The following is a 27,491-nucleotide window of genomic DNA, read 5'->3' as shown; positions in this document are numbered from 1 at the left end:
AGTGCTTTGCTGCTGTTGGCTGTTATTTGCTGTGTGCCATCAATCATTCTCACAACAGGCTTCTTAGCTTCCCTGCCCCACCCGTGTGTGTGTGTGTGTGTGTGTGTGTGTGTGTGTGTGTGTGTGTGTGTGTGTGTGTGTGTGTTAAATGCTCAGTGGACAATAATAATTTACAATAAACCCCTTTTTTCACTGCAACAGAGCATCCTGTTGCTGAGATCTGTTTAGATTATATTGCAACTGCAGTGTACCAGAATTAGGATTTCTTAAGTGCAGCTGGTCTCTTATTCACAAAAAGGCACAGAGTGCAGAATCCTGGTTCTGCAAATGAGTTTGCAGAGCCACAAGAACAGGGCTCCCTATTTGTACTGTGTTGCATTTTGGAGCAAATGGAAGAGCATAAAACTCACCTAGCAGAGTTCAACCATTGATCTAAACTGTTGTTGTTGTTGTTGATGCTGCTGCTGCAGAAATTAGGAAGTTTTGGTTTTAAGGATGAAAAATGTCTAAAGACTGCAGAGTGGTATTTTAAAACCTGCTGAAATTATATCAAGGCTCAGAAGTGTGTGTGTGTGTGTGTGTGTGTGTGTGTGTGTGTGTGTGTGTGTACAAATACACACGGACTTTATACCAGGAGAGATGGGATACTCCTGCTCCACTAAGAATTACATTTTAAAGAAGGCTCCACCTTATCCATTTCATGTTTCTTGAGCTTTGAACCCAGTTCCATAATCGCAGTTCTGCGTGATGTTTACAAGGGTCATCTCTATCAGAGCCAATGTAGAATAGCAGATTGATTTCTGGATTTAGACTAGGGAGATTTGAGTTCATCTTGCTGCTAGACCTGTAAAGGATTTTAATGGCAAACCATGGTTTACAACTGCTTATTTGCTTTTGTTTTCCATTCTCTCAGCTTCATCTGTTTACTCCCATCTCTATGATGTAACATCCTCTGGAAGTGAAATGAGGGCTGTAACCATGGTTTCAGACATCACAACAAACCATAATTAGCACAAATCATGTTTTGCAACCCCTTAAAATCATGGCTTCTGATTCTGGTTTGTCATTATAAACTATGGTTTGTCAATTCAGACATCATGTCAAATCGTCACCGTGCATTGGCATGACTTCATGATCTTGGATAATTATTTGAGAAGTTCTCAAATTAGGTGCTGCTTGTTCCTTATAGGGTCCCGACCTTTGGTCCCCAGATGTTGGGAGACAACTCAAACCATACCTGACCATTGGCTGGGGATGATGGAAGTCGTGTTCCAGCAACATCCAAGGGACACAGGGTTGGAAACTATTGGCATGGAGGCCATCACCTCCCCTTGTATCATAATTAACCAAGCCTGCCCAGGTTTAAAATCTACTGCCACCTACAGTGGAGTGTTTGGTGGCAACATGAGAGAGGCCTTCTCGGTGGCTGCTCCCAGGCTATGGCACTATCTGCTGAGGTTGATTCCCTTTCTGCTACCTTCCATCATCAGGCAAAAACATTTTTATTCAAGCAGGCCTTTGGGGCGTAAGCAGGTCTGTTGGGTTGGATGCTATTTTTATTGTGTTTCGTTGTGTTTTTAATTGTGTTTTAATGTATTTGTTTTGTTACTGTTTTAATCAAGTTTTTATTTATCTGTGATAATAAGCCACCTTGAGTGCAATTTTCTTGGTAGAAAGGAGGGGTACAAATAAAGCTAATCAACAAATTACACCCTTGGTGGCTTCTGCCATAACTAGAAAACGGTTTTGCCTGGAAGTCTTCTTGACCCAACCATCTTCTGGAGGCTTAGTTTCTGGAAACAAGTATGATCCCCCCCCCCAAAAAAAACCCGATGTATATTTATATTTGTTGTCAATGTCAGTCTTATCATAAGGTTTGTTAAACACTTAGTTTCCGTGAGCCTATTGGGTAGACTGGGATATAAACTGAAATGAAAATAAGTGAGATAAGTGGGGTGCCGAAGAAGGTTGCCTGGTACAGGGTAGCTCTATGAATTTATTGTTATCAAAGTTTGGAAGGCTTGGCAAAAGAAGCTGCTTTTCAGGGGGAAAAAGCTTTACCTAAGAGGGAGGGAGTTGCCATGAAAGATACTTGCAAGCATGTTTCAAAGCTCTTAATCAGCATAGGAGCTCCTAGGCTAAAGAGCAGTATCCAGGGTTGTGGTTCTGGAGCCTCCAAACAGAGTGCAGTGTGGGGCTGTCCAGCTACGGGGGCGGCGCTATTCTTGATGGCACCCATTGAATTCAATGGGACAGTGTAAACAAGTTGCACACAGCATTACCACTGGGGGACAGTAACCCAGCTCACATGACACAAGGGTGGTTAATATACCATGGTGGCTTGTTAACCACCTCCACAATTGCCAGCCGATTTCTCTAATTACCCTCCTACCTCCCCAGATAATCTGGTCCCAAACAGTTCAGGGCTGTAAAGGTTAATATCAGATTTTCCATTGAGCTCGTCAACACAGGGGAAGAGGCAACTAATGCAGCAACATTTGCCTAGCACCTGGCCCTGGAGAGACTCCAAGGATAAGATCTCAGCATTCACAGTGCATACAGATGAATTATGCACATGAGCGAACAGACAGACACACATGCGTTCCTGCAATATTTCGGTCCTACCTCCACACTCACCCACCCATCAGAATTACAGCCATTTCACTGTGTTTAAAGGGTATTAAAGCCAGAGCAGAAGCATGTAGTGAACACAACCATTCAAAAAAGGTCTGTGACATATGCCTGCCTCCGCCACCACACCCATCCTTAGCGCAAGCGTTTCTCAGCCGGATCAGTGTTCCAAGTTGCATTTGGTTTCCCCCAGGCAAAGTATAATACTGGCAAGGCCTGCTCAATGGAGGATTATTGGACATGCCCAAGAACCCTCAGTGTCATTAGCCTTGCAAAGAGGCAGCAAACTGCTTCTTGCTGAGGCTAGTGGGCAGAATAAAAGGCAGCCTCACATGGTGGCCTTTTCTCTCCATCTGCTCCATATCGTGCTCCATACAAATTAGATTTGGCAATGAACCCAGCTATCAATGGGAGTGTTAAGATACCAGATCTGTGATTATGCTTTGCAGGCCTGCCCTGGTGTATAAGAGTGATACCCACAACCAGGCAATCAAAGGCTGAATGCGCTCAGTGGGTGGAAGACAGGGGTGGGAGAATGGTTGGTATTTCTGCAGTGCTTTAAAGGTAGTTTTGAATGTTAAGACAATTGGTTTGTAAATGGCAATTAGAAAAAAAAACCACATTATTATGTACATGGCTTTGGTGCATTGACGCCAAACAAACAATGACAGGAAGCTTTGCTGGTTTTCAATCTTATTTAAAACACACACACACAGAGCAGATAATAGAAACAAACCTGTTATTTCCCATACTGTCACAAACTATACGAGCAGGAGGTAACATATACTTGGAAACTGCAATTGATTCATTGCAGAATCTCTCTCTCTCTCTCTCTCTCTCTCTCTCTCTCTCTCTCTCTCTTATTTGCACGCACACATCAAAGCTCAGTTTAATTTCAAATGGTTATAAATCCTAGGAGCATAATTTCCTTTTTTCCGCCCCCCTCAATTAGATGTGCCTAAATTTCCATTGCTCTACTGTGACATCATATCAAATTAGCCAATGGCGTCAAGAGAGGTAGGGCAAGCCGAGATGTTGAAGGTGGAGGAGAGTGAAGAGGTGAAAGGACAAACAAGGAAGCCCAGGAGAACATAAAAGCAGCCCGTCACGCCTATATGCTCTTAACTAATTTTAAATAAATTCACAATTATGAGGCTAGCCTATACTTGGCCTAATATGTATTAATTTGTTTAAGTGAAATGAACTTAATGGCTTCATTTGTTATAGACAGGAAATCATTGCAAGTGGCAGGATTTATTCCGACTCTTTAAAAATGTCTTTAGATAAACATAGTTATTATTTGCTTTTCTACTCGTAAAGTCCTTTGTATCCACTGGTAAGCAGGCCTTGCCTGCTTTTATTCTTGCCCCCCTTGTTACGCAGGAGGAATGAAAATATAATACTACTCTCCTTTTTAATTTTCCTTACTGAACCTTTAAAATCTGTGATCTAAATTGCCTCTTTCATAGCTGTGTGTGTGTGTGTGTGAGAGAGAGAGAGAGAGAGAGAGATGTAAACACATATATAATATGTAATGTATTCTGCACTGAGAACCTGATCAAAAAATTGTACTGATCTGGAGGCCTGCAGCTAATTTGCATATTGTAGTTACCATTTTAATTTTGGTAATTATTGTTTTGCTCTGGCTTGGAGTGCTGCACTTGATGTGTCAGTATTCTTGTTCTAAAAATGGTGCCCACAAATGTGAGGAAAAGACATCCACAGAGTGTCCTTGAAAAAATCTGAGCCGGAAGACCTTAAAAAAAACCACGAGAATTTAAAACCACATTAGGACTTCTTTTCTTGTCTCAATTCTCCCCATCTATTTGCATTTTTTAAAATCATACTTGCATATGCATCACAGTAACTAGGAGGACTAGGAAGATTTTTTAAAAAATAAAAACATGGCGTCTTTGCTGCTTTTTTAAAAATTTAAGCATACATTCCTATTGCTTGGTCATTTTGTGCCTCCCAGTAACATCAGGCACGCAACTCCTTTGTCACCTCTCTACGGTTCCTGAGCAAAAATATCAAAGTAGCAGTTGGAAGAAAAATGTAGCTCAAAAGCAGCTGCAGTTAAAGTGGTAGTGGAGGCAGAAGGTGGTGGTCAGGATGGCCTTGAATGTTAGGCAGGTAGAGTGGAACTAGGATTAATACTAACCACAGAGTTGCTGCTTAAAGGCAGCCCCTGCGTTCAGTTCCCTCTTTTCTCTCAGTAATGTTTAATAAGGGAAACACATGGCAACGTGGTTGAGCTGCATAGACATTATTGTCTGCAGCTATGGCATCAGATCATGGCATTTTTCTTTCTACATGTTGTGGGGAGAGAAAGGGAAACTGGGTGCAGTGTTGCTGATTTTGGTGGGTATCTAGTTCTACCCTAAAATCTCCTCAGAAAAGAGCCATTAAGAGCCACCACTTCCCAGCCAAAGTCCACCAGTGTTTGCTGCTATAAATGTTTAAAGAATGAAGGGAACACACATGTTCCTAAACAGATGGGCATCCCAGGACATCAGGAAAAACTTCCTGACTGTTAGAGCAGTACGACAACGGAACCAGTTACGTAGAGAGGTTGTGGGCTCTCCCACACTGGAGGCATTCAAGAGGCAGCTGGACAACCATCTGTCAGGGATGCTTTAGGGTGGATTCCTGCATTGAGCAGGGGGGTGGACTCGATGGCCTTATAGGCCCATCCAACTCTACTATTCTATGATTCTATGTGCTGGAGAGCCTAAATTGGTTAAGGCTCCATGGCCTGCTCAAATTCCTATGTTTCCCTTTTACACTTTAGATTTGTGGCAAATATAGGTGGAATTGTGAAGCTTTGGGAAGTGACTCTAAAGATCTAGTGCAGACATAACAAAGCAATTCCTTGCACACCATGGTTTGCAAATTGGGAGTATGCCTGCCCTCTGTCTTCTGTCTCGGAAGTGATTTCCTTTGTCATTCACATTGGTAACCATACAATAAGCAGCCACACGAACCAATTTCCCTCAGAACCATGGCTTATGGACATATTTCAAACCATGGCTTAAGTCTCTGTTTTGACAAGAGAACCAGGTGTTGTGTAGGATGAAGTCATGGTTCACACTGAGAAGGGAGAAAGACACCACTTTATTGAGGGTGGAGGGCAGGGTTAAGAAATCAGCCGCCTAGCAACTGCACCAAGCCTAAAAGGTGTGGTGATGGCAGGAACTGGGGGGGGGGGGTTTGAGGAAAGAGAAGTTCTGGGGTCTTTTTGTTATTTTGCTAGTGGGTGTGGGGCAAATGGCGTCTTACAGAGTGACAGCTATAAAATTAGATAATCGGTTAATCGCTGGTAAATTAGCCTCATGTCTTTTGCAGAGAACAAATACGGTATTTATGTAAAAGTTGTTAATAGTTTCTGCCTTTTTTAATTGGCAGAAATAAATGCAAAATGCATGATAATTAGGCAGCTGATGAATTCAGTTGTACAATTATGCCTAAAGCTATGCCCCAGCACTTAATGCTGGATGCTCAGAGCAATCAAAAGGAGCCTATTTATATGGTTTATTTATAAAACAAAGTTACAGATGAAGTAACAGTGGCAGACAGGCTTCATGCACGACATCTTGAAGTCAGCATTCAAAATGTTAATATAGTTTGCAGGGGACGTGTGCTGAGCTGGTAACTTCAGTTTCTTTGCTTTTTTAAAAAGTTGAAATTTATACGTGTCTAAATTTATAAAGAATATTGTAGAATGAACCATAGTTAGTATGCGCACTATCCCAATGCATTTCTGTATGATCGCTGCACATTTGTATGGCATGTAGGCTCTGCTAGAATTCTGAGAGCCCTTTTTTAAAAAAATCAAAAACATTTCTAGCTCTCGCTTGGGGGACCGTGGGCAAGTGATGGTGAAAATGCCAAAGGTCTGGAAACCAGAATGGCAAATTCATTGATCTTGATTTGAGACTGGCCATATTAATATAAAGGTATGTTTTAATACCATATTAAAGGAGGAGGGCCTTTTCTGCTGTGGCACCCCGGCTGTGGAATGAGCTCCCTAAGGAGGTTCGCTTGGCACCTACATTATATTCCTTTAGACGCCAGGTGAAGACCATTTTATTCTCCCTATATTTTAACAGTCTATAAATTATTTTCAACTTTGCAGTTTTAAATTTGTATTTTAAGTTTGTATTTCTGCATTGCTGCAGTTTTTTTATCTTGGTTGTGCTTTTATATTGTATTTTATATTATGGTTTTATACTATTGTTTTGTTTTGAATTGTCTTAAATTTGTAAACCGCCCAGAGAGCTTTGGCTATTGGGCGGTATAGAAATGCAATAAACAAACAAACAAACATAACCTGTCCATCAACTGCAGTTTGGCATCTGACATACCTATCATCAGCATCATGGATCTATTAATGTTGAGACAGTGTGTGTACCTGTGTCCATCTCAGCAGTGTAGAAACAGTTGTAAAGCTCCATCCGACGAGTGTTTTCCTGCACGTTCGTTACTGGGCACCCACGGATTGCTCACATGACATCGTCTGCCTCTTGCACGTCTTCTGCCCCTTCTGGACTTTGTTGCGTCACAAACCCACCCACCCACCCCAGAGAAAGTCCGGTTGCTGCTCTCCCCTACCGGACTGAATGGGGCTAATTACTTCCTGTTTTCAGGAAGTGATGTCGGAGCGGTGACAGAGAAGGGACGGGAGCTGCACCTTTCGCCCTAGATGTGATGGGGCTAGTAGTGTAGCTCTTTCCCTCTCCTTTGAGAAGAGTGGAACGTGGACTGAGGGAGGGCCCTCTGGTTTCCTTTGCTTGCTTATGTTTCATTGGAGGGTGAATGCTGTTATTTTTAAATCACTTATAAGTAGATATGGCTGTTGTTCTTTATACATTTTCATGCTAGTTTCTAATCATCTCTACTTTTATTGGCACCCTTTTCGGTTTATACCTTTGGGGCATGATTTTATTGTATTTTTAATGTAATTTTAAACAGTGTGGTGGCTAAGAGATTAAGTTGTGAACCAATCACAGCTTTTGGTGAACGTTTTGGCCCCAAGTCTCACCTCTGACCAAAATCCCCTTGACAATTTACTGGAAAGGTGATAGATAAATAATGTAATGCCACCAAGCAGGGCAGAGTCCAGGAAACCCTCTAGACTGCAAACCAGATGTTTTAGGATCACAGATGTGATTTCTAATGTGGTCCTCATAGCTGGCTTGTCCTGAAAGAGATTTTGGAAACAGACTGAACATCATGTTAAGAAGAAGTGATTCCACGCTCCCATGCACGATATTGGAAATGTTAAAATAGGAATGTCGTTACCAGCCCTCAGCTTGTTGTTGGTTTTTTCTTCTCCCTCTTGAGCTTTCAAGAGTTTGCAATAGCAGGGAAATTGGAGACGCTTTAGTCTACCACTCCAGAGTAATTAGGAAAATGCAAGCCATTTGGATCAGCTGCCTTGGTTGAGGCTGGGGAGTTGGGGGTATTGGTGGAGAGAGAATTAGGGTGCAAATGTATGCATGTTTAGAGGGAGGGAAAGCCCTACAACTCCCAGCATTCCCCAGGCACCATGGCTGGCTGCAGGATGCTGGGAGCTGTAGGACTCCCCCCTTATAAACATGCATAAGTACCCTAAATGTGCTAATTTAATGATTCCCAGATTCTTTGTTGGTTGTACACAGTAGCCATGAGAGAACTGCTATTACAGATAACATTTACTGAGAATGTTTAAAGGCTACTATGAGTCCAAAGCATCCATATGCAGAAGAGGCTGGTTGCTGCATCTCTGTAAGATTCACTGCTCTGGCCTTGTCTCATTTCAGCCAGCCTCTGCTGCTCAGGGCAGGTTACTCTGCTGCTGCTCCCAAAGCAGAAGATTACTCCTCAGGAGGAGGAGGCCTGCTTAGAGCTTGTCCTTCTAATCAGAAAATAGGAAGCAAGTTCCCCTAAAGATGGGTATAATTCTGACTTGGTCACATTCCTTTCAAAATCAGCCTTTTGGAGTGCAAGAGTGAAGTGGGTCTCCAATTTAAATTCAGATAAAAAAAAAGTTTATTTCAAGTGTTAGTTCAGGAAATACTGTGTTTATGGGTAAAAAACCCAACAACTCTGGCGATGGTTGGTAGACATGTCAGAGGGGCACTGACAGCTATCGGCTTATGGTCCATTTTAGTCCGTTGTTCAATGGATATTTCCCTGTTGAGGCATTTTTGCAGCCTTTGAAGAGTTGTAATGACAGTCCAAATCAACAGACCCTGCTTTTGCGACAAGCAGCTCCTGGTCTTGCTATTCTGCATTTCCAGCCATGGACTTTTCTTGAAGAAGCATGTTATTTTCTTTGTGACAACCAAGGATTACAAACATAAAAATTTACTTGTCCTAACAGTCTAGAAATTAGCAGTTGCCCCATTTGAGAAGGCTACAGACTGCAATAGGGGGAAAAAAACCCTTTCGGTGATTCTGTGTTGTGGGGGATGTTCCCAGCACTATCAAATCAGTGTTTCCTTCCCAGTAACATCACAAATGACTATGAAGATGCTGAGAGACATGTACAAGGAAGTGAAGGATAAAGATGGACATCATTTATTTTTTTAAAGTCACCCCTGGGTTCTTCATCCATGGCTTCCTCATGGTTTTGCAATTTACATAAGAGACATACATAGCAGTGCATCAAGCATTGGTTCAGGTGGTTGTCTTGCACCCTCAACATATTTACTAATGAGTGGGTGCCTTACTACTTAAGTGTCCCTTACTACTTCTCTTCTCTAAGCATGTTTAGCCTGGAGAAGATAAGATTGAGGGGAGACATGATAGCACTCTTCAAATACTTAAAAGGTTGTCACACAGAGGAGGGCCAGGATCTCTTCTCGATCCTCCCAGAGTGCAGGACACAGAATAACGGGCTCAAGTTAAAGGAAGTGCAAAAGCAAGGAAAACCCCGTGGGGGAGTAAAAAGAAGCCAAAGGCAAAGGTAGAACCAGGCAATCTTCAAAACGGAATATTTACAAAAGTTTATTTACAGTGCCAAGGTGCCGCCTACGCGTAGGCGGCACCTTGGCACTGTAAATAAACTTTTGTAAATATTCCGTTTTGAAGATTGCCTGGTTCTACCTTTGCCTTTGGCTTCTTTTTACTCCCTCAAGTTAAAGGAAGCCAGATTCCAGCTGGACATCAGGAAAAACTTCCTGACTGTTAGAGCAGTACGATATTGGAACCAGTTACCTAGGGAAGTCGTGGGCTCTCCCACCCTAGAGGCAGCTGGACATCCATCTGTCAGGGATGCTTTGAGGTGGATTCCTGCTTTGAACAAGGGGGGGGGGGGGGCTGGACTCAATGGCCTTATAGGCCTCTCCCAACTCTACTATTCTATGATTCTATACCTCTGTGTGAACATGCATAGGATTGGGCTGCATAGATGCAATCTTTTGCATGCTCCGTTGGAGTAAGTCCCATTAAAATCAGTGTGAAAACATGGATACATTCAGGCTGTAAATCTAAATATGCTGAGTCAATCCTGTTACCTTCTTACTTAGAACTTGCAGTGCCTGTAGAACACAATGTGGCTATTTTTTTACTTGAGATGGGCGAATTCCCATTATGCTCATTTCATATTGCTGTGGAAATACAGCAAACTCTTCCCCTGCCCCATCCTCCCCAAACAGCTTGGCTTATCGCCCCACCCCATCACCCACCCTACTAAAACAGCCTCCCCATTCCCTCTCTTTATGAACCCCACTTAACTGTGGCAGTGGAAGCAACATTCTTGCAGGTGGAAGAAGAAACCTCCTAGCTATTCTGTGTCTGCAATGTCAATAGGCTACACTTCCCAAGGATCACAGGGTCCTTGCATCCTGGTACACTGAGCAGGGAGTTCCTCTTTCCATGGTGCTGTAATTCTGCCACTCTTGTCCCAGTAAGTGCAGCTTTTAAGGGGGGGGGGGAGGAGAGGGGCTGTTTTGGGAGGCTGAATGGGGGGGGGGGGAAAGCTGGGAATTCTTGTGCATGTTGGATTTTAATTCAAGCCACAGGAAAATTTGGGAGCTTATGATGCGCACCTCTTCTTTGAGGCTAGCGTTTTTGTGAACCGCCCAGAGAGCTTCGGGTATTGGGTGGTATAAAAATGTAAGAAATAATAAATAAATAAATAAATAAATAAATAAGCATTACTACCAAAGCCTGTATCTGGTGCGCTTTGCTGGCATCTGTACCATTTTACATTTCAGTAATTCTGATGCAGTTGATTATGGAGTTGTACATGGATTCTGGATAGAAAGCTTATCCAGAACAATTTGTGTTGATATTCTATCTATCACATTTGTATCCTTCCCTTCCTCCAAGCAACTCCATGATCCATGGCATTGACCACCTTTATCTTTGCAACAAACCTGTGTCACAAGTTAAGCAGGCTCAATGTGTCCAGTGATCATAGAATCATAGAATAGTTGGGATGGAAGGGGCCTATAGTAGTTGAGTTGGTGCCCTGCCTCAATGCAGGGAACCACCTTAAAGCATACCTGAGAGATGACTGCCCAGCTGCATAGAATCATAGGATAGTAGAGTTGGAAGGGGCCTATAAGGCCATCGAGTCCACCCCCCTGCTCAATGCAGGAATCCACGTCAAAACATCCCTGACAGATGGTTGTCCAGCTGCCTCTTGAATGCCTCTAGTGTGGGAGAGCCCACAACCTCCCTAGGTAACTGGTTCCATTGTCATACTGTTCTAACAGTCAGAAAGTTTTTCCTGATGTCCAGCCAGAATCTGACTTCCTGTAACTTGAGCTTCACACCTGAGTTGGACTTTAAACCCAAGCTTCCCTGATCCACATACTACTGTCTATCCTCTGCAGGGCCTCACTTGAAATTATGATGGCTGTCTCAAACAAACAAACAATAACAATTGAACTTAGAGTCTATGCAAACACACGTTAATTCTTTTCTATGCTTTTCTTATCTTATTTACACTGTAAATAAATTTGTTTCCCCGAGGTTGAGAATATCAGAGAGGTTCTAAACTTCTACCTAAGTGGCAGTGAGATGGAAGAATAATAAAACTCAGACAAGTATTATGTGAGCCAATGGTCATTCAGACGGGAAAGTTGTTCAAGTCACTTTATAAAATAATGAAAAAGTATTTTCTCCATTTTACCTTTTTCCTGCACGGCTGGTGCTTAAACTCCATGTTGGCAACTTGCAAAAGAGTTGAAAGTGCTATTCTAATTGCTTGGAATTTTTGGCAGAGTGGATGGGATGCCACTCATGTTTGCCTGTTGGACATTTATAACTTGCAGCTGTGCTCTCCAGGTCTAATCACACTGTGGTCCTGTGAGAGTGTAGTAGTCTTTTTGTCACTGACTGTTCTCCCTTATGTACTTTCTTTAAAAAGAAAAAGTACTTTAGAAGAGGATTGCTTTTTATTGATTTTTTTTTTAAAAAAAGACCAACATTGTTGAGGTTTCCTCTTCAATAGAGCCCCTCTGTTTAAATTCAAGCATTTCTTTCTCATGGAATAGAACAATATCTAAACAGGAATGGTGACTTGCAAAAACAAGGAAAATGAAATGGTATACAAGCCATGTGGTATAGGTAGATAAGCACAGTAAGGCTGCAATCTTATGCACGCTTAACTGGAAGTAAGACGGACTGAATTCAGTGTGACAGTTCGCACAATGGAACAGCCTGTTATGGGTTAATTTAACCTCAACGAGCTGTGGCGCTTGCTGGCCACTATTATGAACACGCAACCCATGTGAAACGGCCCTGTGGAGCTTATTTGAGGGCTAAACAACCCTTGCTTAACCCTGCGATGGACCATGGCTTATGTAAGGGTTGTTTAACCCGCAAATAACCCTTGCTGGCTGGGTTCACATGGGCTGCATATCCATAATGGTGGCCACCATGCTCCACATCACCTCGAGGGTAAGTTAACCCATGATGGGCTGTTGCATCATGTGAACTAGGTCAATGAGGCCTACTTCTGAGTAGATGTTCATAGGATTGCACTGTTAATGCTATATAGGCCTCTAGCCAAGGATTTGGCCAATTATTTTTTCTAATATGAAATCTAGTCCCTGATCCCAATTCTTTGGCCCTCTGACTTTTCATCCTCCTGCCTCTCAAGCTCTTATGGAATGATCACTGCCCTTGCCAAAAGTACTCTACCCTTCCTTGGCCTAGGCCCACACCAACTTTTGACTTCCACAACAGTACCTCCACTTTTGGTTCTACAGCTCTGAAAACTGTTCACAACTTGAGATGGCAGAACTGGGGGTAGGGTGCCTGAATGCCATTGCATACTGTATTTAGGTACACCTTAGATTTTCTTAGCTGTACATCTGAAAATGGAACAGGCAGTTGATATGAAACTTTTTTGGAAAGGCATGTAGCATATCTAATACATGCAATTTGGGTCTTTGCCTGTCCAGAACTTTCTAGTCTTTGCACGGTCACAAGATTCTTCATTGGTTTTGCTGCCCTTCTGGTATTCAAATGTATTGTACAGGTTTACAGGTACATTCATTTGAGAAACAGGATTATCTTTAGCTCTCTGTGAAGTGTACATTTGGTGACAAATCCGGGTTCGCTGCTACATCATATGTGGAATAGCCTAACATCAGCAAAGGCATTGAAAGCTCTGGTGTAGTGCAACACTTCCATCCAGTAGTGGCTTTACTCCGTCATCAAACTCCTCAATGTATATACTAAAAAGTAGAAAATGCCCGCAGAGGCAAAAACAACCTGATGCAAAGTAAGTCCAATTTGAGGTCAATGGAATTTACTTCTTAGACAGTGTGCATAGCCACTGTGCAGCCAACGTCTGCCTGAGCAGTGCTCTCTCTGACTCCGTCATTAGCAGTGGCAACAGGTCAGTAGTCAGAGTGGGTGATTCTGGCTGTTTGATGAAAAGGCAACTCTTCAGAGGCATGGAAGTAGCACAAGCATATTAGGAAGGGTATTCATACCTCTGAGATTCTGCTATATTTAATGCTTTCAGAATACAAATTCCTGCTAATTCTTCAGCCTGAGCATTTACATGGTACACTTACCAAAACAGATATATAGGATGCTCAACCAATTTAAGTATCTTAGTTAATTAATCATGCATCTTTTAACTGACTGATTAAATTTAAATGTGCATGCTACTCAAATCTTGGTATAGCTGCCTTTTTGAGATATTGAAAGGAGTGTAAAGTAGCTTACAAGTTAATAAAAGCTGCTACTTATTCTTCTTTGAAGGACATCTTTAGTATTTCCTTTTTCATTCGGTATAATACCCCAGCAGCAAAATAGTGTTAAAAAAAACACAAGTGTGTCCTCAACTCTCATCCATACCTATCTAAAATCCCCTCATTTAGCAGATCAATCTAAACTAGTTGAAGTTTACAGCTCTACTGCGAAGTTCACTTCCCTCGTAGTCTTACATGACAGAAGCTGGAAATTATCAACTAGATGTTGCTAGTTCTGTTTCCTCCAGCATTTGCTTTCTTCCTGCTTTCTTAAAGCAAATCTAGACATATGCCCCAAAATGAGAAATTGCATTGGTGTGCTGTCACTTTGATTTAGGACTTCATATATGGAAGGGTTTTTTTTTTTATTTAAACCACATTCAGGACCAGTTAAATAGAGAATATAGCACAGTGGGTTTTGCAGTGGTGAGCTGCTTAACTACTAATGTGATGCTTAGCAACCAGTAGATGGCCATCTGCTGTCTCACAGGAGCTGATGGAGGTGAAAAGCCCCAGATTTGCATGCATCTTGTTGCTGGCAATTGGCTGAAGGAAGAAAGAGGGAAACACTCCATATCATAGAGTCATAGACTAGTAGAGTTGGAAGGGGCCTACAAGGCCATTGAGTCCAACCCCCTGCTCAATGCAGGAATCCACCCTACAGCATACCTGACAGATGGTTGTCCAGCTGCCTCTTGAAGGCCTCTAGTGTGGGAGAGCCCACAACCTCCCTAGGTAACTGGTTCCATTGTCATACTGCTCTAACAGTCAGGAAGTTTTTCCTGATGTCCAGCTGGAATCTGACTTCCTGTAACTTGAGCTCATTATTCTGTGTCCTGCACTCTGGGATGATATCAACCACCCACATGTTTCTCCTCCCTTCATTTTCTCCCACAGCCCTGGCCTGATCGCTAGCCTGGGACACTTCTCCCAAATTTAGGTAATTTGAGTCAGTCGATATAGTTTTCCGAGAGCGTCTGGGAGCCAATTCATATAGTTTTCCGAGAGCATCTGGGAGCCATCTTGCATGGCCTTATACTTTTCTGCCATCCAAAATAATTTTATTGATCTATTTCTCTTGTATCTTGCCTTTCTTGAAGGAGCCCAAAGTGGCGTACATGATCCTCCTCCTCTCCATTTTATCCTGACAACAACCCTGTGAGGTAGGTCAGTGACTGGCCCAAAACTTCATGGAAGTAGACCTCTCAAGTCCCGGTCCAACATTCTAACCACTACACCACAGTGGCTCACATTCCATATTACAGTAATATAGGGAGACGTTTCCTGAGCTTTTGATGTCAAGTGGCTGAAGGCCAATTCTCACATTACAGGAGCAGTGCAGTTGTCACTTCCCCTGTGGCTCCATCCCATGCTATTCTAATGGAAGAGGTGCAGAAATCACATTGGAAGAGACATGTTAATGGTGTCCTCCATTCTACATGGGATTCAGCCTCTGGCACTCCTGTGGATCTTTTGATCCAACTGTGTCCCTCCCATATAGCTTCTGCATTCTTAAATTTTGAGAAAAATGGGAGATGAGCTACAAGAAAGTTACAGATGTAGTAGTCCCCTAATATGAGCATGTTACTCCACTTCTGAAATCTCTTCATTAGCTCCCAATTCACCTCAGAATCCAATATAAACTTCTCCTGTTGACCTACAAAGCTTTTCACAGTCTAGCTTCTTCCTATCTTTCCTCTCTCATCTCACACTATTGCCCCGCTCGTGCTCTTCGCTCCTCTGATGCCATGTTTCTTACCTGCCCAAGGGTTTCTACTTCCCTTGCTCGGCTTTGTCCATTTTCTTCCACTGCCCCTTACTCCTGGAACGCTCTTCCAGAACATTTGCGAATTACAAGTTCAATCTCAGTTTTTAAAGCTCAGCTAAAAACTTTTCTTTTTTCTAAAGCTTTTAAAACTTGATTTTGATCTTACTTTTATACTGTTAGTTTTACTCTACCCTGTGCCTGTTTGGTGCATTCTCTTCCCCTTCTTATTGTTTTATTATGATTCTACTAGAATGTAAGCCTATACGGCAGGGTTTTGCTATTTTATTGTTTTACTCTGTACAGCACCATGTACACTGATGGTGCTATGTAAATAAATAAATAAATAAATAATGAGAACTGGGCCACTGATCTTCTTCAAACCTTACTTTAAGAAATCAGAAGTACAAGACAGTATATTCCTAGAAGCCACGCAAATGTAGAAACCAGGTCTGAAATGGTGGCTTCTTGGGACACTTACTCCAAATGTAGATGTACCTAATAGAGATGTGGGATTCATGCAGGTGAGGTGTCAGGCTGCCAGCTGTAGCAGAACAATTAAGCTTTTGAACAATTAAACATAATTAGCGAATTACCTTAACAGTTTGTGTATGCACCTAAACATGTAATGTGTGAAGTCAGGGCAGCTTCACACATTACATGTTTAGGTGCATACACAAACAAAAAGCAAATGTATGAAGGCAAAAAAAAAAGTATATGAAAAGTATCATGCAAGTACACTTGTCAGAGAACTGTGGCTGGTCACTGCTTCCTGTTGAGTATATGATAAACCAGGATTCGTTGCTTTATAATTTGTGAAATGATCCGGGTGGTGGTGGTCAAATTTAATGTATATACACTGGTGACAAATTTGAACAACAATAATAAAGACCGCTACTCACACAAATGGTTTAGTCATGTGAGAAATTTAACACTGGATCTGCAAATTCATGTGAGATGGCAGCTCCATTTCTATGAAAAGAAAAACCACAAGTTGTATTTATTTTTTTTAATGGAAGAGAAATCGCAGCCTTGAGAGGACAGGTTCAAAAATGGAATTAAATGAGCAGTTAGTTTGAGAGCTTCTAATATATATAGCAATTAAGCACGTTCCATTGCCAGATGAACCTCTCGCTTCTCAGAAGCATTCTAGATTTATGTTGTGATCCAAAGAGGAACTTCTAGCCAGTATGTAGTAGTAGTAGCGGCAGCAGCTAGAAGGCTGGGTTTGGATGAAATAAGGTTCAGATTCTTACTTGCTTGTAAACCTCATTGAGCTTGGGCAAATCACTGTCTGTCTAACTGTCCTCAGAGGTAAGGCTAAAACATTGCCCTGAGCACCTTATAAGGTGGACATGGTACAAATGGAATATACCATTTAAAATAAATACCTTCTCTTTTTGTTGCAGAAAAAGTCTGAGGGATTAACTATACAAGATACCTTTGTCACCAAGTTGTGCATCTTACAGAACTATCGAGTGTGAGACACAACTCAGACCAGCAGTTTTTGTTCCTCAATGCTAAACCACCTAAAGGTAAAATGCTCATCTTGTGCTTTGAAAAATTGCGCTTCAGAATTTGGGGTTGCTTGTGTTAGGTTTTCCCTAGTGCATTATGCATTTATTTTCATTTTTGAGAATGTGGGTTCAGCTTACAGGAACGTGATTGCTGACAAATATTATTAGAATTATTTGATTGAATTATATTGGGCAATTATTACCAAAGTGTTTTTGTGAAAGAGTATAATTGACAATGTTTTTTGTTGAAATTAATCTGAGTGGGAAGCAAATGGTTAACTTTTGACTTGCCAAGTGATGGTAGAAAGTATATACTGTACTGGAAATTGACAAATTCATGGATAAGAGGTATACCAGCAGCTATTGAGACAGTGCCAGCACCAGGACTTTAGGAACCATTGGACAAGGCAGCCTGAGTGGGCCTCCTTAAACCTGGAAGAGGTAGAGATCCTAAGATGAATTCTCTCACTGCTTTCAATCTCCTTGGATGCCCCATGAAAGAGATTAGTGGCCCTTGGAGGTAGAAGGCCCTTTAGTGTTCTTGGAGTCTTGGCAAATGTCCAACCTTGGTGGCTTCTTGAGCCAGCCGTAGTGATTAGGTATGATAGCTAAATGCCACTTGCACATTCAGTGATGATATACTTCTGGATCCAGACGTTGGGAATAATAATCACCACAGTTGTAAGAAAAAAGTACAAGTCAGTCTCGTGTTTCTTCACTTTCTCCTCTCCCTGTTCTTTTGTGCATCAGGGGAAGAGCTTATACACCCCCACTTCTAGTTAGCAGCAAATCATCTTTGCCTTCAGTCACATTTTGATCCTGGTCTGAGAGCAAACTGTGGTTTGTGCAAAACAGTTTGCTGCATTTAAACAAAATGTCATACTATGGTTTGCTCACCACTACTCATTCTTATAAGAAAAAAACAACATGATTTGTCATTATGCCTGCATTGACCCTGAGAGAATGCGTGGATGTTATTAACAATGTTTGGTTTTATTTGTTGCTTTTGTGATATCTTTAGCAGTAATGTGTGGATGATCTAAGCATTATTTTTTTTGTGCAGACCATTATTGTGCTGGATGGTCAATGCTTTCATGCTTTACTTGTGAACTTCTAGTGCAGCGGAAGGGAACTAAGTTAGAATGGGGGTGGCAAATGTCCCCCTCCCCAGCCCTCCATTGGCCAGCTGACATCAGGGTGTGTTTAATGGCCTCCTTCCACAAGGAACTGAATACCCCTTTCAAGATCAGCTTCATTCCATCCAAGATGGAAGCTGGGGTTTTTTGGTCATTCCTTTGTTTTTGATGGTTTCAGGAATGAACCATGGAAGGGTAGGCAAATGTTAGCTCCTGTGGTTTAGTATTAAGTCATCTTTGTGCTTTGGTAGAGAGGTCAGGATAGAAGCCCACAGATGGTTGCAAGACAACTCCTCTATTTATTTTCTTACTGCCTCTAAGTTACCTTGAACCAAAAGAGGATGGTTGCTAGACAACTGCCTGCATGCTTTCTCCAGCTTCTGGGATACTTATTAAACCAGCTGTCTGCAAGGGTGTGTGTGTGTGTGTGTGTGTGTGTGTGTGTGTGTGTGTCTATGGGTAAGCAGAAGAGAAGGCAGGCATTCACCCCATAAATATGAGGAACTAATGATGGGTTGGCATGAGGGTCCAGGGCCACAAAATAGTTCCCTTACCTGGAGCCCTAGGAAATCTGGCACTGATACATCTCTGTGAGTCTTCATCAAATAATGTAACCTTTCTGTGAAACTCAAGTATACAGATTTTGTTTTTATTCTGCCCCCTTCCCTTACAAGTTAGTTATGTGAATATTTTAAATTTGATTTTCCATAGACTGTTGTTGCGGTTCTCAAGGGTGCTCACCTGATGCTTGCCTTATGGCAGTATGGATTTGTCCTTGTAGTTACTGATTAGTAAAATGACAATTGATGAACTGGTACTTAAATATAATCCCCAATATTCCAGTATAGCCAACTTGTGATGCAAATTCCTATCCCAAGAGTAGCTTGTATAGCACATTTAGTGTGTTTTATTAATTATGATGATAGATGCCCTTAAAACACCCACCAATGAGTTTAAAACATGGATCCATAGGAATTAAAAATCAACTGATGTGGCAGGTCTCCATCTGTTGCAATGGAAGTTTGTACCAGCCTTGTGCTTGTAGCAAATCCAAATGTAAAAAAAGTAGAATTAGTTATAATTTCTAAAAAAGAGAGAAAGAGAGAGTAAAGAATAAATGTAGCTGTGTTGCTCCATAGCATATTTTCTGTAAAATCAATGTGTGATGCTTATGGCTTAAAGGAACACTTACCCCTTTAATAAACCTTTATTTGCTGTACGCTCTGTGCCTCTATTAGGCCAGTAGACCAATTAAGCAAATTGAGTTAAGTAGTCATCTCCCTTGTAGATGGGAGATCTAAATTAATAGAGGAATTCCATCTATTTTAAATTTTAAATTGGTATCAGTAATAAGATCTCTTTTTGAGACATTGAAGATGATGGGGATTTATACTTGAACCAAAACACAGAACAATTATCCATTGTTAGATAGAAAGGCTATTGTTTAGTATTTTCAGTTGAACTTCCTAGTAGAGCAACACAGCTGAAGCAAAATAGCCTCATCATCATCATCATTATTATTATTATTATTAATTACATTTCTATACTGCCCTATAGCTGAAGCTCTCTGGGCGATTTACAAAGGATTAAAATATTAAAAAACAAAATACATAATTTAAAACTATAAAACTGAAAAACAACTTTGAGCTCTCAGCCAAACCTAAAAATAGATCTGGGATCGATGCTGCTAAATGCCTGGGAGAAGAGAAGTCTTAACCTGGCGCCAAAAAGATAACAATGTTGGTGTCAGATGAGCCTCATCGGGGAGATCATTCCATAACTGGGGGACCATCACTGAGAAGGCCCTCTCCCTTGTTGCCACCTCCAAGCTTCCCTTGGAGTAGGCACCCGGAGGAGGACCTTAGATGTTGAACATAGTGACCAGGTATATTCACGTCGGGAGATGCGTTCCATCGGGTATTGTGGTCCTGAGCCGTGTAAGGCTGTTTAGGTTAGAACTAGCACCTTGAATCAGGCTCGGAAACATACAGGCAGCCAATGCAAGCAGGTCAGAGTTATTTGTTCAAACCTTCTTGTCCCTGTTATCAGTCTGGCCACCGCATTTTGCACAAGCTGCAGCTTCTGGACTATCTTCAAAGGCAGCCCCACATAGAGTGCATTGCAGTAATCTAACTTGGAGATTACCAGAGCATGGACAACTGAAGCCAGGTTATCCCTGTCCAGATAAGGGCATAGCTGGGCCACCAACCGAAGTTGGGCATTCCATGCCACTGAGGCCACCTGAGCCTCAAGTGACAGAGATGGTTCTAGGAGAATCCCCAAGCTACGAACCCGGTCCTTCAGTGGGAGTGTAGCCCCATCCAGAATAGGTTGAACACCCTCCATCTGGTCAGAAGAACCTCCCACTAGCAACATCTTAGTCTTGCTAGACTGAGTTTCAGTTTATTAGCCCTCATCCAGTCCATTGTCGCAGCCAGGCCCCAGTTCAGTGAGTATAAGCTCTGTGTCACACTTTAAAATTCGCCCCAATGATTATTCAGTTAAAGCTTCAGTTGATTAATCTATCAATTAAAGCTCACAGTCCTTCTATTATACATTTAAAGTAGCACCTGAAATTTAGTTAAGTGGAAAAAAGAGGCTCAGAAAAATTGGGCCCCTTCTGCTCTGCTTCATTTCATCTCAGGAGGATATGTTACCACAAACGATCGTGTATTACGTTAGGTGTTCAGAAATTTGGTGGCCTAAAAACAAATAAGATGAGCGTGATCTTGTATGACTAAATACGACGGGATCCTCTTACATGTATAAACAAAGCTAGTCTGATGTAGGAGGTGGTCTGGGGAGGCAAAGACCCATGTGAATCAGCCTCTAACAAACCTCCTTGTAAAAAGTTCTTTTTCAGCCTAATTTTGTAGCCCATGACCATGTGTAACTTTAGTAAGAAGCAGAAACCCTACTTGTTTATTATTTATTGGAAATATTTATACCTTGCTCAGGGCAGCTTACGACATATTTAAAAACACTCAACATTTCAACAAAAAAAGGAAATTAAAAGAAATTACAGATTAAAAGACAGGAGCACAGCAATAAAACAGGAGAGAGAAAACTAAAAGCCTGCTGGAAAAAAAGTATTAGTAAGGCAGCAGAAGAAGCTAGCTCTTAAGTGTTTTTATTTTTGCCCCCAAGCTCTTCCTTTTTCCCCATGAGGATCAAATGTTTGCAATGCTACTGCACAAATTTTCTTGGGTTGCTTTTAGCAGTAAGAAATCCGAACAGGCCCATTTCTACTAGATAAAGAGTTTCTCAAATGTAATTTTTTCTAGATAGTTTGTCTTACTCTCTCTGCGAGGAGAAGAGATTCTTCAAACCATTAGCAGATTGCCTGACTGTTTATTAATATGTTGATATTTATTAAAGCAAATACGTTGTGTTATTTGTTTAGGCTGGCTAGATTTTTAGCTGTTCATTTGTAGTGAGCAATGACACTTGGGACTCCCCAGCTCATATCACTTTCCATGTAGAGTCTGTACTTCAAGGGAGAGAAAGATCCCGTTTCTGCTGGAGGAAGGAATTAATGTTTAAATACTTTGAGAGATTGGTGTAAGAGATTTTGTGTAAATTTACACATTTCTTCTTAGGAATAAAGTGTACCATATTGTAATAAGAGTACAAAGAATTTTGAGAAGATTTTAGTTACAGGATATTCTCCTGTAAGGAATATCTGAAAAGATCCAGACACACGGAGGTTAGAGGCACCGTTAAACTACCATGACGAAGAGGGATAGAACTTCGTACCAGAATACCTGAGAGGACATGGTTCATAAATTGTGGTGGAGCAGGCCAAAATTTGATGTCAGGAGATGCTTGGTGAATTTAATACAGGTCTGGTAATGGGGTCTTTTAAAGAAAAATTGGATAAACATCAGTCAAGTGCAGGGCCTCACTCAGCAACTAGTTGAACTGGAGTGCCATTATTCGAAGGATATTGGTGGGCTGAGGTCCGATGGCCACCACGATCCTGCCTCCACACTCCATTTTGCAATAGATAGCCTAGGCAGCGCCTCTGAAGGAGCCAGATCTGGCATCAGTTGCTGTTCCATACTGTAAGGAGTCCTGGTACTCCCAGGGTTGGTCTTGTTGGCCTCGAAGAGAGCAACTATTTGCATGGTTCTAGTGATATGAATTACTAGTGCTATGTAATGGAGAGGCTGCCCTTCCTGCAAATTTGCATATAAATACGTCAGCCAGGACTTGAGCAACTCTTCAAAAGCACTCATGGGATCCTCAAATCGTCCTGTGTTCTTGCATGACCTTTCTGCTTATGAAAGAGAGGTGCCCTATGCGGTAGGGTCTTGGCTTTGTACCGTTTTCTGTGCCTTAGCTTTTAAACTGGTTGGAGATGGAGGCTGATGAGCCGGAGAGTTGCCGCACGTGAGCAGGGCTCTCTTGGGTATAAATACATCATGTTATAAAAGGAAGAGGACCGAGAGCAGCATGCTCTCTGGCGTGTTGATCTTCTTCCTGGAACTGCTAGCGATGATTCCTGTCTCCTGAGATCATCCCTCCAGAGTGATTCTAAGGACAACATCAGTTCCCAGCCAGTTGTAGAAAACCACAGTAGGAGAGGTGCAAATGAATCCTGTGAGATTCCCTGTGCTCAGGCTGGAGTAGAGGCAGGAGGGCTCACGTCTGTTGATTGTACTCCCCCCCCCCCCGGCACCCCTCTGTACCCCTCCCCCTTGACTCCTCCCCTTATTCTTGTTGTGTGGCCTGTACTTTTCGATAGTGAATAGAGGAAAGTTTACTTTTCACATAACACTGGAACACCCAGTAAAAGTTTCCACATAACAGGTTTCAGACAGGGTTTAAAATAGCAGGTTTTAGTAGCATGTTTAAATATATTTGGATGTTGCTTTGAATACTTGGTAGACGAGCGTTATTTATAACTCCTAGGTTTCTCCAGGGTGAGAGATTGACTGTTAAATGAGTTTCAGAGTGTGGCGTAGATATGTCCAAAGTATTGTTTCTTGCAGACGGCAACTCAGCTGTGTTTTGGGCGGCATGTTGTCTTCCCCATCTTAGGGGTGCATACTTCCCTATCTCACACTACAATTCCTCTCAACGTCTGCAAGCAGCCACAAAGCAGTTGCTTCGTACTTCATGTGGAAACTTCATTTCCAGACTCTCCAGCAACAACAAGGTGGCTATAAGAAGAAGAAACATCAAGGTGGCCATAGGATGGGAATGTAATAAATTAATTAATTAATTAATTAATTGGCCTTAGAGGAAGTTGTGAAGACGTCAAACTAGCCCTGATATTTCACTTCTAAAGTCCCAATAAGGACCTAGTCTAAAGTTGAAATTGTGTGTTGTTGTATATATGTTTATGGTGCCTGTTGGGGCTAGTTTTGTGGAGAGGGCTCTGACCCACAAAACAACACCACAAAAGCACTCCTTTGAACTCACACTTGTGTGCTGCAGGAGGAACCCATACCCATTGCACAGAAAGGGCAAACTGAAACAAGTTAACTTAAAGATAACGCAGAGCGCATGGGAGAATTATTACTTTCATATATGGCAAACAAGCAGAGAAGTCCTCCTGGACGCTCTGCCTATGCCTGCCTGTGTTCTGAGAATTTGGAGCTTGTCCAGTGCACATGCACAGAGCCAATGGTGGCCTGATGCATGAGAAGGCACTGTGCATGTACGACCTTGGAGCAAGCAAGAACAGGGGATAGACTTGAGACAGGGGGGGGGGGGGCAGCAAACTTCCAAATCTGTTTGCAAATGAGTGCAAGAATGGTAGTAAGTGGAGTGGGTTTTGTGTGTGTGTGTGTGTGTGTGTCTGCCCTGCCTGCTGAAAGGGGTGTTCCATTCCTCTGGTTTGTGTGTGTGTGTGTGTGTGTGTGTGTGTGTGTGTGTGTGTGTGTGCTGTAGCCCTGCCGAAGCCCTGTGAGTGAATGTTTCTCGAGTCCAGGAGATAGGCTCATTGCCTGTTCTGGATGGGGTTGCACTCCCTCTGAAAGGTCAGGTTTGTAGTTTGGGGGTACTCATAGACCCATCTCTGTCTCTGGAGGCTCAAGTGGCCGCAGCAGCTCAGAGTGCCTTTTACCAGTTTTGGCTGGTTCGCCAACTACCGCCTCTCCTGGACAGGCATAGCTTGGCCCCGGTGGTACAGGCATGGGTAACCTCAAGATTGGATTACTGCAATGCGCTCTATGTGGGGCTGCCCTTGAAGCTTCTCTAGAAGCTGGAGCTAGTGCAGAACGCTGCAGCTCGGCTGTTGTTTGGAGCTGCCCCTTTCCAGCATGAAACTCCTCTGCTGAGGGAACTGCACTGCCTGCCTATTCGCTTCCGGGCCAGGTTTAAGGTTCTTTTAGTTGTGTACAAAGCCCTAAACAACTTGGGACCAGGGTACCTGAGAGAGAGCCTTCTCCCTTACCAACCTGCCTGGTCACTGAGGTCATCCGAGGGCCTGCTCCTGGTGGTTCCACATAGATGCATCCTCCGATTGGAGTCCCGCAGGAGAACAGCCTTCAGTGTGGTGGCCCCCCTCCTGTGGAATTCCCTGCCTCTGAAGGTCAGGCAGGCACCAACTTTGTACTCCTTTCAACGCCTTCTGAAAACGTCATTGTTCCAGGAAGCCTTTCCTTAATGACCAGCCATGGTTCCCTTTTCATTTTGCTTCTTTTAACATATATTTTAAAGTGTTTTATTCTGTTTTTATTTTATTTTATCTTGTACATCACTCCGAAATTTTGAATGGGGAGCAGTATATAAATATTGTAAATAAATAAATAAATAAATAAACAATTCACTTTAATGATGATCCAGGTGTAGTTGTATTCCTTTGATTAACTCTCTCTTGTTTTCTCACCACTTCTTCCATCTTTTGTTTTTAACCGCAGAAATTCCATTAAGAAAAAAAAATTGGAAAAACAGAACAATGCCTTCTGACTGTAAGAGTAGTGCCCCTCTCTTTGGAAGCATTGTGTGTGTGTGTGTGTGTGTGTGTGTGTGTGTGCGTGTGTGTGTGTGCGCACTAGTGGTTCTCCACACTAGTGGAACTTTTTCTTTCAAGCGTTACTAAACTCTTACTGTGTGTTTTTGACATATATTCAAGCAGGCCTTTAATGAGAGTGTTGTGTTTTGAATGTTTCTTTTTTAAAACACACACACCAAAAAACACCTTGAACCTCATCAGAACTTGAGGACTATTCTGTTTTTGATGTCACAGCAAATATTGGTCATACTTTGCAATTGAGAAAGTGCCATTGCTTAGTGATACAGAAGAAACTTGCCTTGTCCCAGGATCAATGCCTGGCATTTCCAGTAGGGCTGTGCTCCACTCCGATTCGGATCGCGAATCCGGATCGGAGCAACCCAATCCGCCTCTGCCAAAGGTGGATCCGGATCTGGTCAGGGGAGCTGCGGATCGAGGCGAAGCGGTTCGCCTCCATCTGGAGCTCCGAATGCAGGTAAGTGGGGGGAGGGGCTCACCTGGCGCTGCTGGCGCTGCAATCTGTGCAGCGACGGCGGTGGAGCCAGGCAAGGGGGGAGGGGGGCTTATTTGGCCCCCATTTTGCCCCCCCTTCCCCACTTACCTGCCTCCGCCGTCCACCACAGAGGCAAGTAAGTAGGGAAGGAGGGGACAAAATCTTGATCCGCCCCTCCGCATCTTGCTCCGCGGAGCAGCGGAGGGTCAGATTGACCCGAAGCGGATTGGCCCGATCCGCAACTTTCGGATCGGGCCACGAAGCGGTTCGGGGGGGGGTCCATGCACAGCCCTAATTTCCAGTTTAAGGAACTTGGGAAAAACCTCTGCCTGTCACCTTAGGAAACCCCTCGCAGTTGAAATAACCAGAACTGGCTAGACAAACTAATGATAATGCAGCTTAATATGTAAAAAAATAAAATAAAAGCATCTTGAATGCCTAAATATTAGTGCTTTCAGGAATGGTGCTGATGTTGTCTGTCTCTTTAGTCCATTGTTGCTAGAAGTTCACTCGATTTCTGTTGTCTCACCGTGGTTGTGGAATGAGCTTCCCAGAGAGGCTAGTGTGTATAAGAGTACATTATACTCTTTCCAGCGCCTGGTGAAGACCACCTTATTTTTCCAAGCATTTCAGTCATTCAGTTTCTGTTGCTTTCAATCTGTTGCTGTATTTTAAATCTTTGTATTGCTGCTAGGTTTTATATTTTATATGTGGTTTTAAACTTCTTAACTTTTATAGTGCATCTTATATTGTATTTTACGGTTTTAATTGTTGTGAACCGCCCAGAGAGCTTCAGCTATTGGGCGGTATAGAAACGTAATGTAACGTAATTAATTAATTATATAACCCAGGAGTTCTTTCTTTACTTGTTATTCCGGAATCCTAACGTTAATACCAACTCCTGGCAGTGTGATTATTAAACTGTGATTATTAAAAGCCCTATGTTGCACATTAACCCAGCACTATTGTTTAAACATAGATTATTAATGCAATGCCTTTTTATTGCTTTCCCAGTGAATTTTTTTTTTAACAAAGTTAATTTGCACTGTTATGTCAATTCTGTTTAAATTCAATCACCTTTTTTTTAATTATGTTTTCTTCACATTAATCCCCATTTGATTTGTCATCTCCTGTTAGGTATTTAAGGTTTTGCTGGGTGATTTTACCCACCTCATCTGATTGGTTTCACCTGAAATTGGAGGCCCTCCTATTATGATGAATTAATTTGATTTTCATTCAAGCAAGGATTGCTTTAATAATGATGAATTGCAGAAAACGTAGCTTGGAACCACTTAATTCTTATGATAACAATGAGCAAGAAGTAGAGAATAATGGAACAGCCCCTTTTGTTTTGCGAGCGTTGGCAGATTGCAATTCTTTCTTCAGGAGAATGCTCACTGATGTTTATTAAGATAAACCCACTATCTTGTGGGCAGGGTTAGATTTAGGGGCAGATGGCACAGAGGACCATCTGGGTTTCTGGGCATGGGGCTCCAGGCTCAGGAACGCCTGTTCCCAGACCATCTATTCAAGATGCATGTCACAGATTAAAAAATAGCACAAACCTTCAATTGTCAAGCTTGGCAACCCTGACCTGCATGGTTAACATCGCTTTAAGATTCCTTCTTTCTATATATGGAGAAATTTACTACATGCCCATCCAACGATTGGTGTGTGTGTGTGTGTGCGCGAGCGTGAGCGCAAAAGTAATTTTGATTGTTATGTGTACGGTTTCATCATATTGTACGGATAAATTTTATCATGGTATGGAGAGCCGGTGTAGT

The 27,491-nt window shown here is 42.3% G+C and overlaps 1 protein-coding gene across 1 annotated transcript in view; it reads left to right on the top strand.

Annotated features, from left to right (window-relative positions):
* Positions 1–27,491, top strand: part of ZMIZ1 (zinc finger MIZ-type containing 1) — a 476,022-nt gene that overhangs the window by 112,736 nt on the left and 335,795 nt on the right. The window contains exon 3 of the mRNA XM_063133162.1: positions 17,007–17,132. The gene's annotated coding sequence lies outside the window, so the exon portion shown is untranslated. The remainder of the gene's footprint in view (positions 1–17,006; positions 17,133–27,491) is intronic.

Source organism: Elgaria multicarinata, chromosome 8 (assembly GCF_023053635.1).
Source record: "Elgaria multicarinata webbii isolate HBS135686 ecotype San Diego chromosome 8, rElgMul1.1.pri, whole genome shotgun sequence".
Taxonomy (NCBI): Eukaryota; Metazoa; Chordata; class Lepidosauria; order Squamata; family Anguidae; genus Elgaria; species Elgaria multicarinata.
The sequence above is the reverse complement of the archived record's forward strand: the minus strand, read 5'-3'. Positions and strand labels throughout refer to the sequence as shown.